Below are 13,233 nucleotides of genomic sequence, written 5' to 3' on the forward strand. Positions count from 1 at the left end.
CCCCAGTTCAGACATGGCCATATGCAAATCAGTCTGACCCTGTGCCTCATGGGAACAGTCCAGCCCGAACTGCCAAGCCATGTCTTCCCTGGACAGGAAACAAGCTTCCTAGGACCGGTTTCTGGCATATCAGCCGTCTTCAGCCAGGCTTGCTTGAATCCAGTGGCAAAGTGAGCAAGGGACTCACGTCTGAGCATACCCTGCCAACTTATGGCGAACAAAGCAATACCAAAGGAAATGATGGACGGAGTGTTGAACATTGCAAGCACTCACCCCCAGTCAACTGATCTGGGTTTAATCCAACACCGTTCTTTAGCCCACTCTGCCACCCCAGTTCAGACATGGCCATATGCAAATCAGTCTGACCCTGTGCCTCATGGGAACAGTCCAGCCCGAACTGCCAAGCCATGTCTTCCCTGGACAGGAAACAAGCTTCCTAGGACCGGTTTCTGGCATATCAGCCGTCTTCAGCCAGGCTTGCTTGAATCCAGTGGCAAAGTGAGCAAGGGACTCACGTCTGAGCATACCCTGCCAACTTATGGCGAACAAAGCAATACCAAAGGAAATGATGGACGGAGTGTTGAACATTGCAAGCACTCACCCCCAGTCAACTGATCTGGGTTTAATCCAACACCGTTCTTTAGCCCACTCTGCCACCCCAGTTCAGCAGCACCAGCTCGCAGCCCACAGAAGCTGTCAGCGTACAAGAGCACATTTGATTTGGTGGAATGTTTGTGGTAGTTCTCAGCAGAAACCTTGCAAGGAAGCTGGAGACCCACTCAAGTTACAGGTCACTCCTGGCTTCACTCTCTAACACAGTTTGCTTTCTTTTGGTGTTCTTCATGCTGGGATCATTCTAGGCTTCTCCTCCTGGACAGTCTTTCCTCCAGCAGGGACAGGCACACTCCTTTACTCTCTATTCAAACTGGCAGGCTTCTAGGCACCTGGCAGACCCTTAGCTCCTCCAGGCGATAGTGCAGATGTCCAGTCACCTCTTAGAGATTGTCTGTCAACAAACGAATCCAGTACTCCAGCTCCTGCACCGGAATGACGACACTTCAGTCTCCAACATAAAGTGTAAGAATCTTTTTTATTTCTTTTTAGCTTGGGGCCATGACGCATTTCGGCAGGATCCCCTGCCTTGATCACATAAGGAGATATTCCACAGAAACGCTTTTAAAGTAAAAGTGCACATCACATGACTCATTAGACATAAACAAAATACTCTGCTGATTTTTCATAAATCGCAACATACCGCAAAAATGCATTTTAAATTCACGAACATTAGTTCCATATTTGTTTTTTCTCATCCTTTTTGTTTTTTCTATTTGCTGTTTTTCTATTTTCTAATGCAATGAGTATTTGTTCCTTTCTTTCATTTTTTTGTGTTTTTTTGAATTAGACTTTATTATACCACTTACTGACACAAATACAAGCCCGTGTGTGTCAAGCATTTTATGCTATTCGGTACCTTGTTAGTGGTGGTTTATGTGTGACCAAATATTAACAAAATATGATAGTGTATTGGCGATATTGTGTCATATATAAATTTGTTAAATTTTTTCTCTTTTTATGATTCTTCACCTTGTCGATATGCAGGTTTAACCAATATAAGGTAATTTAATTTCTTGAAAAGGAAATGTGTACACATACGGTGGAAGTGAATACATCTGCAGTGTTGCCCATTGGGTTCATGCAAATGTTTGCAGTCTCTGCTGGTGTGCCTTGATTAATAGCATACTGTTTATGGAAACTTATAGGTATATGCAAGTGCTTTCCTATAAGTGTGCAAATTATGCAGTAGCAGCCTATAGTTGATGTGAAAAGTTACAAAAGTAGCAGCATTTATATTTGTGCAAGGTTCGCCATAGCAGCAAATATGTCATATTTAGCAGCAAAAATGTTTATTGCAACTTCTGGGTATTTGCATATGCAAGTGCTTACCTATAAGTATATGGCTGTTTGGTTTATAGCAGCATTTTTTGTAAACGCAAAATTTGTCATAACAGCAAAATATAGCATATTTGTTGTAGCTTATAGGTGTTTCAAATGCAAGTGCTTTCCCAAAGGTGTGCAAATTATGCAATAGCAACATAAATATAATGTGCAAAACTGCGACAGCAGCTAGTATGACTAATATAGTGTGAATATTCTTCACAGGGTCATACAGAAATGCATGAGCAGTCTGTATTAAAGTGCAAAGTTGCAATAGAATCCACTTGTTGTTCAAAATAACAAATAGCAGCTCTTTTCACCTTAGTAGGGCAATTTCAGGTAATATAGCATCACTTCCAATTGGATCATTATTAATAATTAATCTAAAACCAGCTAAAACATGATGAACTATCATAAAAAACCATTGTCACAGCCACTCTCCCCTTGCTTCAATTCCCTGCTATAGGGACATAAATAAAGCATCCCTATGATGCATTGACCACCTCAGTACCAAATCATTTAATTTATGGTAAAAATAAAAGACTAATTACACTATTAAAAACTGTTTCTAATCATCAAAAAATATATCCAGAGCAAATCCCTCCACCTAGCACCTTCATTGTGATTCTGTTATCCACATGAGATTTATGTCTCATTGAGTGTAGAGATCCTGATCCTCTTGACATTTTTCTTTGTCTTTTCTCTGTCACTTCCCTCTATTCTATGACTATTCTTATTCTGAATCCTCATCCTAAGTGTACACATAGATCTGCGTCAGAATTTAAGCCATTGGGGGTCTTAGAGTCAAACATTAGAATGTATCACGACTCCAGTTGTCTTAGATGCCTTTCTCGATTTCCCCCTCTCCTCCTCCTTGGAACGGAATCAATTACAAAATAAGTTAATTCCTCACTCCTACCACCATGTATTTCATTCATGTGGCGAGCAACCGGATAAGCTTGATCCTTGTTGCTTATAGCTCTGAGATGTTGGAGTATCCTAACGTGAGCCATGTGTATAGTGCTGCCAACATATCTCAATGGGCTGGTGCATTACAGTACATATACTACATGGTCACTTCTGCAGTTGAGGTATCGTGGAATCCTCCACGGTTTGTGCATAAAGGGCAGTCGTATTTCTTTAGTGTTTATGCTGTGTCTACTGGCTTTCCACTTGGGGCATTTTTTGAAACCTGGATTTTCAGAAAGCCAGTTTTTAGATTCAATTACTTCAGGGCTACTTTTAACCAACTCCTCTCTTATGTATTTGACTCTCCTAAAGGATATCATGGGCTTTCTTGAGATTACATCCCAATCTTGGGTTCCCCTTTAACCAGGTGCCAATGCCTATTCATGCAGTCTCTCCCACTCCCATGATAGGCATTGTACCCAGTTATCATCCTTACGTCCTGTACTGAATCTTTGGTGTTTTTCTTCTTTCTGTTATTGCCCAATAGGATATCCTCACTGGGCAATTTGTCAACCTTGCAAACAGCTTGATCCAATACTGCCTGACTGTACCCCCTTTCTCTGAATCCGTCTGTTGAATTCCTCTGGGCTACTTGTAAGGAGCCCATGTCACTGCAGTTTCTTTTCATACGTAACTGTTCGGCATAGGGAATGCTGTACTTTAAAGTGCAAAATAGAATTCCCAGCTGTGGGCTTCCTAAAAATACACGTATGTACTTTACCATTTGCAACAAAAACGTCCAAAACTAAAAAATTTACACTTGATTCACTGATGGAGCTTTTGAATTTAAGGTTAAGGCTGTTGATATTTAGAGACTCAAGGAAACTCAAGGCACTCTCCGATGATCCATTCCATATGATAAAAAGATCATCTATAAATCTGACTCAGAATCTGATATTCCCTTCCCATTCCTTTTCAAATTGTACTTTGAGCACCTGCTCCTCCCACCAGCCCATGTGTAAATTCGCATAGCTGGGGGCGAAGCAGGTGCCCATAGCAGTCCCCATGAGTTGCCTGTATGTATCATTCCCAAAGAGAAATAGGTTGTTGTCCAAGCATAGTTTAGCCATTTTCAGCAGCATCTCCTAGTGTTGGTACATCTGGACTGGTCTGCTGCTCAATTAATGTCTGAGGGCTCTTAGTCCATCTTTGTGGGCAATACTTGTGTACAACGAGGCCACATCAAGGGTGATTAGCAGGTTGTGATTCTCCCATTGCACATTTTGGAGCTTTTTTAGAAAATCTCTATTATCCTGGATATGTGATTGCAGTTGCTTCACAAAGTCTTGTAGAAAGTGATCTAAATATCTCGACGACGTCTCGAATAAACTGCCAATTGCAGAAATAATTGGTCTGCCAGGAGGGGACATTTTGTCTTTGTGAATCTTCGGTATTAAATATAGAATGGGCATTACCGGTTTCTCTACCTTCAAATATTGATATTCAGCATCCGATAACAAACCCATACCTCTCCACCTCGCTAATTCTTTATGATATTGGTTTTTTATCTCCAAAATGTTACTCAGTGGTACTTTTTGATAAAAGGTTGTGTCTTTCAATTGGAGTTTGGCCTCTTCATTGTATTTTTCTAGTGGCCATAAGACCACATTCCCACCTTTGCCTGATTGCCTCACTTCAATATCAGATCTTGATTTAATCTTTTCCATAACTTGTTGATAGTTTTTTTCATCTTTTTTAATCTTGCTGCAAAATTCCTTGCTAGAGTCTTTAGCTATTTCTTTAAGTTCCTTGATTACTCGCTCAGCAAACATGTCAATCGAGTCCTTAGGAAGGATCGGTGTGAAAGTAGACTTTTTCTTGAAACTAGTGGTACTTGCTCCGTAGATGTCCATACCATATTCTTGGGCTGTACCTGTATTTGAAATCTCATCTCTATTCCCACCTCATTGTCATTGTTGTTTTCCAACTCATCCATGATCCTGAGTACATTTAGACCTTCAATCACAAGATTTCCTATGCTCTGGATCTCTCCTACCCACCACAGATGATTGAGACAGTGGATACTCATCACCTGTCTGGAAAAAAAAAAAATACAAATAAAATATATATAAATGGAAAATATGGGATATATGTGTATATATATATATATATATATATATATATATATATATATATATATATATATATATATATATATATATATATATATTATCTACTGGCGGTCGCCAGTAGATAGTTATAGTTAGGACCGTGTTTCCATAGGAAATCCGCAACATTCTATTTGGAATACCTTTGGCGCCGGTTGACGAATCCTCGCGAATTTTTCAAAACTAATGGGGCGCTACGCTCCGCTCCTACCCTGAAAGTCTCGGGGGGATTCGTCAAGCGGGGGCTGAGAAAAAAGGGGGGTCCCAAAACGCGTTTTCCCCATGCATTTTCCCATAGGACCTTTAGTCCGAGCTACAACCCGAACGGCTGAACAGAATTACTTGAAATTGGGCAGAGAGGTAGTCCTCAGGTCAGGGATGTGCCTTTTGCAGGTCTGGTGTAAATCTGTTCAGTAGGTCCTGAGAAAATAGCATTTAAATCAATATATATATCTGTAAGCGCGCTCCGTGCGCTTACGGTAAGCTTACCGTACGCGTACGGTGCCGTGCGCGAGCTCAATTCTGATTGGTGGTTACATGACTGTAAACATTCGAATCGGTCGAAATCAGAAAGTATCGGCCGCCATTTTCTGTCTCTCGCACTGAAAAACAAAGGTTGATAACATGAAAAGGGGGCAACGAAGAGAGTTGCAGACCCTCAAGCGTTCGTCAGGGGGTTCACGAAGGACCAAAAAGTATGAAAAATAAATTTAATAATTTAAAAAAAAAATCGCGGAGTACGCGTACGGTAAGCTTACCGTACGCGTACAGTAAAAAAAATAAAAAAATAAAAAAATTAACAATCACATTTAATATAGAAATCTAAGGACCCCCAAGGGAGAAAAAAACAATTGATAATTTGGAAAAAAATGGCGAGGCGTGCACGGTACGAAATGCGCAACGTGGGCGTTCGGTGCGCGAAGCGCACCGAGTGCCCACAGCGCGGCACGGTGCGCGAAGCGCACCTAGCACGCAAAAATTAAAAATAAATACATAACTTAGCATTTAAAAAACCGTACAAATTCACTGAAAAAACTATAGGTTTCACACACGTTATAGTTAGGAATTAGCATTTAAAAAACCTTGCAAATTCACTTAAAAAACCATAGGTTTCACACCAGTTATAGTTAGCTGTACATTTCACTCGTAAAAAACCAATGAAATTCCACGTTATAGTTAGATCAGGTAACTATAACTTGCGCGACCGCAATGCACAATGTGTCATTTCAGATGTCATCATTGATGTCATGAGTGATGTCACTGACCATGTCATAAGTGATGTAATATGTGACGTCATCAGCAGTGCATTGCGGGGGCGCAAGTTATAGTTACCTGATCTAACTATAACGTGGAATTTCATTGGTTTTTTACGAGTGAAATGTACAGCTAACTATAACTTGTGTGAAACCTATGGTTTTTTAAGTGAATATATATATATATATATATTTTCCAGATAGGTGATGAGTATCAACTGTCTCAATCATCTGTTTGTGGTGTCTGTTTGTGGTGGTTCATTTTTCCTTATCGGGCTGCTCTCCAGATACATCCTTTGTTTAAAATGATGGCTCGCACAGCAGGTAGCAATGGGGATATTTCAATGCAGGAGAACTCACAACAGGGGACAAAGAAGTGTGAGCTTTCTCATCCTGGCAGTCATCATAAAGTAGTAATCAGGGATGCACAAAAGAGCAGGCCCTGCAGACAAACATCTTGATGTGACAGAAACTGCAATCCCATCACTCACTTCTATCATCTACAAAGAAGATGACTCGTTGGTCTTGACCCATGATGACCCATCACTTACCATTCAAGGATGAAACAGACTATTTTTCATCTGTTTTGTTCCACCCATTTTTCTATTTTTATTTTGCATCACCTTTAACACTTTTGTGTGTCCTACTTAGGAAGCTTCCAGATAAGTGAACTGAAGTACAGGGGACTATACAAGCTTGTCCAGCATAAAACAATGATGGTCAATGTCGGAATCTATGGCTAAAATCTGCCAGTCTCTATTTAAGACTACCATTTTGAGAGCTTTCTAAACATTGTGACCTTGAAATCCAACCCTACACAGTCTTTTGTTTACACCCATCGTTCATGTCTGATGATTGGCTTTCACCAGCTCCTTCTCCAGCATTGTGAAAAAGGGACTTTATTCACTCACTGACCACAGGGAAAAGTCCTACCCCACTTATGTAAATCTAACCTTTAAGGTAGTTCAGTGGGTTAAAACACCTGCCGCAGAGACCAGGGTGCCTCCTACAGTTTACATGTTAGAATCGAAGAGGAGTCAACTTAATCTTGCACCTTTCTAAGATTGCGACAAAAGGCACTATTGAGTTGGTTAATTGTAGCTCGCATTGCAAAGTATCAGGAAATAAATCACTTTCAAATGCGCAATTATTATTTAATATTTTAGTAGACATAACAGTGGGTTTGAGAGGGTAAAATTATTAAGTGCGCTCAGTATAAGTGGTGCACTGTACCTGGTACAACACTAGTATTTTTTATTAGTCCTTTTTCTAGCGGAGTCTCACACATTTAGGTGCCACCATTAAATAGTCTCTGTTCCTCCTCGTTCAAGATATTATTGTGGTATGTTGAGTTTTCCAAAGACTATTGTTACTGCTTCAGACCCCTATTCTCAATCAACAATTATTCAGGTTATAACACATCCACAGGTACCAATAACAGGAAGGCCTTCTCAATAGAGACCTGGATCTAGACAAGCTTCTCAAAGACAGAAGAGTTTGGACTACTTCCTTGATAGAGACTCATGTTCTTCAGACTGAAGTCATTGTGCGGGCAAACCTAGGTGATCTAGGGGAAATTATATTGTACGATGAAACTGGTGGACTTTTTATGTACAAGTGATGGCCACTGACTTGTCTCATATCACACTATTCAGCACGTTAACATTACTGGACAGCACCGAGTTGATCAAGGCAAGGTGGGAGATTTGTATGTGGGACCAAAGTGGCTGGATCCAAAAATCCAAAAGGGCAGCTATGTGACCTTGGAGGAGTTAGGTATTTATAAATAGTGACATTAAATGAGTATAATCTGTCACAAAAGGGGCCCTCGGGTTGAAGTCAAGCTAGACGAGCGTGTGGATTGAACCAACCATGCTGGAGAGGGAGGGGGATCCCTTTTAAGGACGGTTTCTCTCACACACCGAGGTGTCCTGCTTCATTATAGGGATACCTCCTCGCATCACAAGCCTAGTCCTGACACGGGTTACAACCTCCTCGCTGCGAGGGAGGAGCTCAGGGATGTTTTCCAGAAGGGGGTTATACTAAAACCCTATGTGAGCGTGATGTGTCGTGTAGGGAGTGCAGTGTTAAGGAAAATAGTGGTAAAAACTAGCTAGGAGGTTAGCCAGACAAGGTTTATTTTTGCTACCTCGTGCCGGGATTAAAAATAGATAATGGGTAGTGTAACCACCAATATTAGAGGCAGTTGCACTAGGAAGCGATCAACATGTTTTGGCCTGCTGACCTATATAAGTGTCTTGGGCTTCATCAGGATCTCTTACCAGCTACAACTATATGTGAGTGAACACAATAGTGAGTGATGAAAAATAAGAAATATAGTTAAAATAAACGGCGGTGTGTAATACTGAACCAGTGATCCGGACGTTCCGCAGATTCCCTGGAAAAACTGCAACAGTCAGGTAATTTACTGCATCTGTCCCGGGCTATGAGCCATAGGTACATATGCTTAACTTGAGTTGAAACCATGAGTATAAACCATTTAATGTTTATTTAAAGAAGAAGGATCTCCCAGGTACAGCATTGAGGAGCTACACGTAAAACCACTGGCAAACCAGACCTCAGTGGGGAATAATGAGTTTTTTAGGTGAGATAAGGCACCTTTTCAGAAGAACAGTGCATCAGAGGTTCAAGGAAGGGTGAGCCACAGGTGTGCACCTAGGTAGGGCAAAGAAGAGCATACTCAGTGCTTTCTTTCCCAGCAGGAGGACCTTCCGTATGTATGTGTGTCTGTGTATGTATGAATGTATGTATATGGCATTTTTATAGCTCAAGCCTAGCCACTAGGCAGTAGACTCCTGTACAGGGCCAAAGACAAGAATAAAGTTGACTAGTAATAGAGGCAGTTGAGTTGTGGGCGGTGAATGCATTGTGATGCAGTGTTCTTTAAAGAGATGCAGCTTCAACACTTTCGTAAATTGGAGCAGAACTGGGGTGGTCCTGATGGATATGGGGATGTGCTTCAAACCCTGGGTGCATGGATGGAAAAGGCCACCTGCCTTGTTGTTTTCTTTTTGACACTTCTTAGTCTGCAGTCTGATGGTGTCCTGGCTGCGGTTGTGCCGAGAACCACCAGACATGCTGAGCTTGTCCTCAAGACAGGGGTGCCGGCATTAATGGCTCTGTAAATGATGTAGATGATTTTGAAGATGGTCCGGCTGGCAAGGGGAGCCAATGGAGTTCAATTTGAGTGAAGAACATTAGACCCTGGTGGTAGAGTGCCTAGAAGACCGCAAACAGTATCTTGAACTGGACACCAGGGGGTGACTGGCCGTCAGTGGAGGGGACCAGGGCTCTAGATGATTAAAGTGAATGTAAGCACCTGCCTATTGCATCCTTTGGAATTGCACCAGGGCGCGTATACAGATGTGTACTGTGGTATCCATAAAGAGCAAATCTAGCCCTCTAGCAACTAGAAACTGAGCGCTGTAGGAAGTGAAAGATGGCTGAACTACCTCGTTCATGCAAGAGAGGTTCCAGATAGGGATGTCCTAATTCGTGAAGTTGTTTTTACAGCCTCATGGAATTTTAATGGAAAACTTTACTAATTTGCTTACTTTTCCAAATGTATCACCTTGCTGCATCTATAGCAAAATCATGACTTTTGCTGCAATTTATAGCATATGTATCCAAATTGACTTTTAACAAAATGGTTCTGCATAAGATATATTGCACAGAAATCTACGTGTGTTCTTTGTGTGCGTGCCAATGGACACAGGGAAGATCCGCACAAAGTAAACTTGCAAAGAAAAATTCTGAAGACCCATTCCAGCTTCACTGGGTTTGATTACAGAGAAAATGGTCCCACTGGGCGTAGAAGCCATTTTCACCGCTGAAGGGGAACGTAAACCTAGAAACCTCCCATAGGAAACAAATCAGGAACTTCACGCAACTTTGCAAGCGGAAACAAATTGCACACCAACAGCTATGGAGAGACTCAGGACCATATGGAAGGAGGGATGATATGTTTATTGGCCTCATGAAACCCTAGTACTTATTAATGTTGGGTGGGTGTGTTTCTTGAAGATATTAGTTTTTGCTGCATTTCCAAACTCCAGGAGTGATGCAGGGAACCGGTGTGCAGAGGAAAGCTAGATGAAATCACAAATTTGAAAAGGCTTCCCTGTCTGTCTTTTTCCATCTTGCAATTTGTGGTTCGGAGTCTGGTCATGTCATGACTCCTTGGGCCGTATTATAGAAGTGCCTAGGGGGCGCAACAGGCAGTTGCAGCTGCTTTGTGCGCCCCTCGGGCACTTTGGTATTACAGAAGAGGCCGCAGACGCTTATGTGTTCCATTCTGTAATATTGGGAACGCTGGCATACATACAGCGCTAGCACTTCCTCAAGAGAGCGTTCCCTCATTTGAATGAGGGCGGGGCTCCATACAAATGAGGGCACCCCTTTGCCGCTGCGCACATGCCGTATTACATATGCGGGCGCAGAGGCATAGAAGCTCTTAGGAGGCACACTGTTGGTGCACCCTCTTATTGCAGCCCTGGTCCCATGGACCCACCAAACGTCTGCTTGCAGGAGGGTGCAGTCACTCACGGGTTGTCGCCTGCACTGTGAAAACATGTAGCGGCTTTAAAGCAGCTGCTCTGTTTTTCACCGCAATGCGCTTTACCCAGGGCAGCACGAGCTCGCTGCACATTTTCCTGGTTAGCGCTGGGGGCACCTTTTGAAACACTATTCATCAAGGCCAATTCTAAACACATAAACACTACTCATCCAGGCCAGTTTGACTCACATAAACACTATTAATCCAGGCCAATTGTACTCACCTAAACACTAATCATCTAGGCCAATTCTACCCACATAAACACTATTCAGTCCGACCAATTCTACTCACCCAACACTATTCATCCAGACCAATTCTACTCACTTAAACACTATTCACCCAGGTCAGGTCTACCCACATAGCCATTATTCATCCTGGCCAATTCTACCCACATAAACACTACTCATGCAGGCCAGTTTTACTCACATAAACACTTTTAATCCAGACCAATTCTACCCACCTAAACACTATTCATCATGGTGAATTCTACCCACTTAAACACTATTTATCCCGACCATTCTACTCACATAAACACTATTAATCCAGACCAACTCTACCCACCTAAACACTATTAAATCAGGCCAATTCTACTCATTTGATCACTATTTATCCAGACCAGTTCTACCCACATGAACACTATTAATCCAGGTCATTTCTACCGAAATAAACATTTCTAATCCAGGATAGTTATATACAAATAAACACAATACATACAGGGCAGTTCTACCCACATAAATACTATTAATCTAGGCCATTTCTACACTTATAAATACTGTTCATCCAGTTCAGTCCTACACAAATGAACACTAGTAATCCAGACCAGTTCGACCCTCATCAACACTATTTATCCCGGTAAGTTCTATTATTATTATTATTATTATTATTACCGTCTTATATAGCGCACAGCTACACACACCGGGTGTCAGGTTGGGTATAACCATGCCCCACTGATGCAAAAGATCCAGATCTTCAGCTGTTTTTGAAAGATTGTCAGCGAGGTACAGCTTCACAAGGGTTCCGGTAGAGAGCATTCCACAGCTTGGGGCCCTGGTATGCGAAGGACCGGCCTCCCATTTGTGTACGTTTAACCCTGGAGCAGGGCACAGGGATAAATCGCTAGAATGTAGGGGACACGTCGGCTGATATGGTCGCACCAGTTCATGAAGGTGTCATGGGCAGATCCCTGATCTTGCTCTGTGCACTTAGCACAAGGCTTTGAATTGTATCCGCTTCTTCACTGTGAGCCAATGAAGCTCCAGGATGAGGGTTAAGGCAGAGGCACTTTTAGGGAGTCTGTACAGCATCCTAGCAGCTGAATTCTGGATCACTTACAACGATCTGATGGATGCTTTATCCGCCCCCAGATAAAGTATGTTGCTGTAGTCCAGTCTCAACAGAACGAGTGCCTGATTAACCATCCTTTGTGCCGGGAACAGTAGTAGCCAGATGATTTTCTGCAGCCATTTCAGGACGGCGAAGCAGGTGGTGGACAACTTCACTGCCTGAGGCTTCGTGGACAGCTTTTTGACCACTAGAAAGTCAAGGTTCTTAAACTTAGGGGCTGGATCCAGAAGAGCACCCAAGGTTTCTGGCCAGTGCTGTGGGACCCAAAGTGACGGGTTCTTTTTCTGCACTAGTACCTCGTTCTTGTCTCCATTGAGTTTGAGTGAATTGTTGTTTATCCACGTGGCAACCAACCCAAGTAAGAGTTCAAGGCCTCAGAGTTGTGGTCCTAGGCATATGGCAAAGAGAAGATGATTTGCGTGTCAGCTGCATATGAGAATAGAGTGAGGCCACAGCTTTCCACCAAGTCAGCCAGAACTCCTGAGGTAAGGGCGTGCTGTTTGGAGGAGGCACTGGTTGAGGAAACCTGGAAAGTGTGATCCTTTAAGGATACAATTCATAATAGTACTGTCCCTTAGAGACCCAGATTAGTCAACCTCTCTTAGGGAGTGGAATGATACATAGTATTGAAGGCTGCGCTGAGATGGCGTAAAATCAGCGCGGCCATCTCGCCTTCGTCCAGGAGTCATATGAGATGTTCCATGACTCCTAGAAGGGTAGATTCAGTACTGTGTCCCACTCTGAACCCTGATTGAGAGGGATGTAAGGAATGTTTGGACTCCGCAAAGATGGAGAGTTGTTTATTAACATTTTTCTCCATGATTTTGGACATGATGGTGAGCTTGGAAACTGGTCTATAAGTAGACCAGTTGGAGGGTTTCAAGTTAGGTTTCTTCAAGAGGAGCAGGAACATGGCATGCTTCCATCTCTGTGGAATATGTCCCGCCTGTAAAAATATTAGTCAGGAGCCTCACCAGAAGCTGCATGATATCCTGGTCCAAGGTGATGACCTTGGCAGGGGGGAGAGGATTTCTAAGGCAGCCAGACC

The 13,233-nt window shown here is 42.4% G+C and overlaps 1 protein-coding gene across 1 annotated transcript in view; it reads left to right on the plus strand.

Annotated features, from left to right (window-relative positions):
* LOC146812797 (solute carrier family 2, facilitated glucose transporter member 3-like) overlaps positions 1-13,233 on the plus strand; it is a 43,943-nt gene that overhangs the window by 11,084 nt on the left and 19,626 nt on the right. The gene's annotated exons all lie outside the window — the stretch shown is intronic.

This window comes from Triturus cristatus, chromosome 7 (genome assembly GCF_964204655.1).
Source record: "Triturus cristatus chromosome 7, aTriCri1.1, whole genome shotgun sequence".
NCBI classification, from domain to species: domain Eukaryota; kingdom Metazoa; phylum Chordata; class Amphibia; order Caudata; family Salamandridae; genus Triturus; species Triturus cristatus.